The following is a 5,163-nucleotide window of genomic DNA, read 5'->3' as shown; positions in this document are numbered from 1 at the left end:
GTCCATCTTCATCACAGATAATGAAGAAAAATTGCCATCTGTTGTTATTTGTAAGCAGCAAAACGCTTAGTCATACAATATATCCGGAGGTTTCTTTATTTTATTAATAAAAAAAAAAAAAGAAAACCTCCATTCCTGGAGACCATGCAGAGTCGAAATGGACGGTTTGATGAACTAGGCTGGTGTTGCTATAGGGAATATAGTATCGACGACTGAAACGGAGAGGTTCTATGTCAACTTAAAACACAGCTTCGCTGGAAAAAGATGTATCCAGAATTCCCAATCAGAAATCACGATGTCTCATTCATTAATGAATACATTCCTTTTGTTTTAATGCAGTATTCATGTATTTTTTTAAATTGCCTATAGGACTATTGATTTTATTTCTGCACATATTTAAATAATGTGAACTTTTTGAGGTACTGGAGCACTCTTTCATAATTATAGTATACACGTCGATTCTCGATCAAGTTGTATACATAATAGATCGTATGTATAATAACACCATATCTGGGTTTTTTTAAATGACAAATTAAAATATTGGTTATTTAAGCGAGATAAAACAATATAAACGTCCATGTTGTGTTTTACCCTCAGGGGCTCGTATTGTTTTTCTAGTATGTAGATAGGGGTCTTTTGATATGGACACATGATGCAGCAGGTTTGGGTACTGCCTAAATCCCTTACCCCGTTGATGTTTGATTGTGCATAGGCCTTTGGCCGGGGGACGGAATGGGCAAAGCCATGGAATGTAATAACTTGAAGTCATTTGCATGATTTTTTAATTACAAGAAGCATACATGTATGTTACGCCTGTATTTCAAACACATCTAAGATTATTTTGTTCTTCGGACTGTAACAGGTATAAAATATCCCAAACCACGGCCTCTTTACATGTTCCAGTGTCAGTCACTGAATTCCGAAATCAAAATCATATTTGTATTTTGTCCGATTGTTTCATACCAATTATTAGGCCTTTTTAAATACTGATTTTGACTACGGAATGTTCCGTCTACATGATCTGTACCTAGCTAGAGCTCACGTCGAGTGTGACCGGTCTACAGGGAATGCTTACTACTTCTAGGCACCGGGTCCCACCTCTGAAATTTCCAGGTCCGGGCGTCTTTTATGTCCTCTTCACAGGTCTGCGTCTCTCTCTCTCCATTCTAGGACACAATATTTTTTTTTTATTCCTCTTTTCCCACCGACATGTGATATATATAATTTTCAGGAAAAAAGATTTTCCCACCTACCTATTACCTACCGACGCCATAAAGAAACACGCACGCTAACTCTCGATTCCCGCCTCATTTTGGAACCATTTAATTCAATATAAATAGAAATTTGGCCATAAAATCTTTGTTTATTACAAAGAACAGTTCAATGGTAATTGATAAATCGTCTGAATACCAGCGCTAAACATTTTTTTCCAGCTCTTGAAAAAAGGGGGGTAGACAATTTTTTCCATTGAAATCGATTTCAAGCATCACCGTATTTTGAAATAGTCTTGGATATGATTAAATGTTCCTTATATCTTTTCTTATGTTTTAGGCAAATAAATAAAACATAAATATTTCAATAAAATATAATGTTTTTTGTATATCGCTTTGAAATTGGTGGAAAATAAGTCTGTTTTTTGTGAATTACAGGTGTACAAAAAGCTTTGCTTTAACCATTATATTACCTGTAAAAAGGAATTTTTGTGACAAAGCTTTTCCATTGATTTCTATAGTAAAAAACACAAGTTTTACCAAAATTTTAGAGTTATCTCTCTTTGTTTTCCCAAATAAGTAATGTTTTATGAAAATTCATATAATTATCCAAAAAAATATTAAAAATTACAATATGTCTCTTTTGAAAATTGAGGTGAAGGTAGGCAGGTCTGTTTTCACCACAGTTGTACACATGTCGGGAGAGGACAAGCACACATTATTTTAATGATTGCCCTGTTTTGACCACTATGATTTGTCTTTTTTAATTACAGGTGTACAAATCTGTTTTAATTACAGATGCACAAGTCTGTTTTAATTACAGGTGTACAAGTCTTTTTTAATTACAGGTGTACAAGTCTTTTTTAATTACAGGTGTACAAATCTGCTTTAACCATAAGAGTACAAATCTGATTAACCATAGGTGTACAGGTCTGATTTAACCATTACTGTACAACTCTCTTTTACCATAGGTGTACAAGTCTGTTTTCACCATAGTTGTACACATATCGGTAGAGGACAAGCAAACATTATTTTAAAGATGGCCCTGTTTTAAGCATTATTATTTGTCTCTTCTAATTAAAGTGTACAAGTCAGTTTTAACCATGAGTTTACAAGTCTGTTTTTTAAAACCTTAAGTGTACCTATTACAGGTATGATTTAACCATTAATGTACAAGTCTGTTTTGACCATTAGTATCCAAGTCTGATTTAACCATTAGTGTACAAGTCTATTGTAACCATTAGTGTACAAGTCTAAGTCTGATTTAACCATTAGTGTACAAATCTGTTTAATAAATAATAACCATAAGTGAACAAGTCTTTTTACCATAGGTGTACGCTGTACAAGTCTGATTTAGCCATTAGTGTCCAAGTCTGATTTAACCATTAGTGTCCAAGTCTGAATAACCATTAGTGTACAAGTCTGATTTAACCATTAGAGTCCGAGTCTGATTTAAGCATTGGTGTCCAAGTCTGATTTAACCATTAGTGTACAAATATGTTTAATAGCCATTAGTGAACATGTCTTTTTACCATAGGTGTACAAGTCTGATTTAACCATTAGTGTCCAAGTCTGATTTAATCATTAGTGTCCAAGTCTGATTTAACCATTAGTAGGGCTGCCACGGTTCAGACATTTTTCGGTTCGGTTCAGAAAATAAATTCTCGGTTTTCGGTTTTTTCGGTTCGGTTTTCATTTTGAGAATTTAAATAAAACATCTTTATATACATCAAAGGATAATAAGGATTAAGGACATTGTAGAAAGTACTATTTTGCTGACACAAATTTCTATCCATTTTATTCAACAGAACAGGTTGTTAAATGTAACAAAAAATAACAAAGTAATAAACTTCTTGTTTAAAATAAAATAAAATAAATATAGTTATTGACTAAAGTTATCTTGTTTCAAACAATTAAAACATTCAAAACGTGAAGTATTCCCACACTTGTGATTTGGTTGTATGCCACGTTTAAATGTCTTTGATGTTACCTGTATTTTCATTGGTTAAAGAACCCTTCATTGAAATAAACAACCAATCACAACGCGTGTTTCAAGCAAATTAGTATTACATAATCATTAGTGTCCAAGTGCCATGATTTAACCATTAACCGTGAGCCCTAAGTCCATTAGTGATTTAAACCATTAGTGTACAAATCTGTTTAAAAACCATTAGTGAACAAGTCTGTTTTACCATAGGTGTACAAGTCTGATTTAACCATTAGTGTCCAAGTCTGGTTTAACAAGTCTGATTAACCATTAGTGACCAAGTCTGATTTAACCATTAGTGTACAAATCTGTTTAAAAACCATTAGTGAACAAGTCTGTTTACCATAGGTGTACAAGTCTGATTTAACCATTAGTGTCCAAGTCTGATTTAACCATTAGTGACCAAGTCTGGTTTAACCATTAGTGTACAAATCTGTTTAATAACCATTAGTGAACAAGTCTGTTTACCATAGGTGTACAAGTCTGATTTAACCATTAGTGTCCAAGTCTGATTTAACCATTAGTGTACAAGTCCGATTTAACTATACGTGTATTAGTCTCATTTTACCATATGTGTACAAGTCTGATTTTACCATTAGTGTTCAAGTCTGTGTTATATAAAAAGTAATCAATTCAGCTATTTTTAAAGTATTTTTTACCACAAAAGTAGAGTTATTGTTTGTCTGTTGTAACTAAGGTTGTAAGTAATGATTTTTCCAAAAAATTGCGACATGTCCTTTGAGCCTGTTTTTAACCCATTCTTATTTGCTAATAAAGAGAATAAATCGGTCTATATGTAACTATTTAATGTATTTGTGGGAAAAGTCTAGGAATTTCTAGAAAAGGAAAATGGCGACCGATACAACGACACCCAATCAATAATCAATATACTAAGAGAGTCCTCACTTTAATCTTTAAGTAATATGTATCTGGTTGATGAGACTAAAGGCAAAATTACTTTTGTGAAAATGATAAATTGCTTGTCTCCATCGCAGTGAAATATATTCTATAGATCGTCACCAGTAGCGGTTATGTCACACCAAGGCCAGTAACTCGTGAAAACAAGTGCTTAATAAATCATATATTGATTACTATAAGAGTCATATATTTCTTGAATCAGACCCTTTTTTCACATATCGTAAAATATTAATTAATCATGAAATATTCATCAGAACTTCACATGATTTTTTCATGGAAATGCATAGTTTATTTACGCAAGATGCCACCAAGCAATTTTTAGCGATTGAATCGGAATAGGATTTCAAAGAGCATTATAAAGAACTTTAATATTTATAACCATGCTAAACCATTACATTAAAGGAATTTCGATGTGTTACGTCACAATAATTCATTGTAGCTTCTCCCCCGGGATTTCTTAATGTGCCAGAGTAACAAGAAAACGTGTCCAAATGAAGTCTTGACTTCTTTATAGAAAAAGGCTTTTTCAATAAAACTCGTATTCCTTTAATCAAAATATGTCACTGTCAAGTCAATAAAGATTTCAACAAATGGGTAATACCATTCCATTGCCGGTGAGAAGTTGTCATCCTAGTGAGTAGCAGGCGGGAACTGGGGCATAGTATGGCACTCTCCAAAGGGACAAAATAAGATTATTTTTCTTTCTTTAATGTTATTTTTGTTTTGTTTTTTAATTATTATAAATGGAATCTTGGTAACAATACTACTTCCAACCTGAATGACAACCACATTTGGCATTCACTTGCGGTTTAGATCCGCCATGAAAATTAGAATGGGAAATAGTTCATGTTACAGATATATTTTTACCAAAGACCGTTAAAATTACTGTCAGAAATCGTAAATAAAATAAAAGCCCATAATTTTATTTCTATGGAGATAGGAATGATTGGATTAAAAGCTCATAACAATATTTCTTCTTAGAATGAACTCATTCCATTTCTTGGCTCCAATTCTTCATATAAAAGTAATATGACTCCAGAATTGATA

The sequence above is a fragment of the Saccostrea cucullata genome, unplaced genomic scaffold (genome assembly GCF_032062105.1).
Source record: "Saccostrea cucullata isolate Sc308-1 unplaced genomic scaffold, CSIRO_AGI_Scuc_v1 ctg258, whole genome shotgun sequence".
Taxonomy (NCBI): domain Eukaryota; kingdom Metazoa; phylum Mollusca; class Bivalvia; order Ostreida; family Ostreidae; genus Saccostrea; species Saccostrea cuccullata.
Note: the sequence above shows the minus strand (reverse complement) of the source record.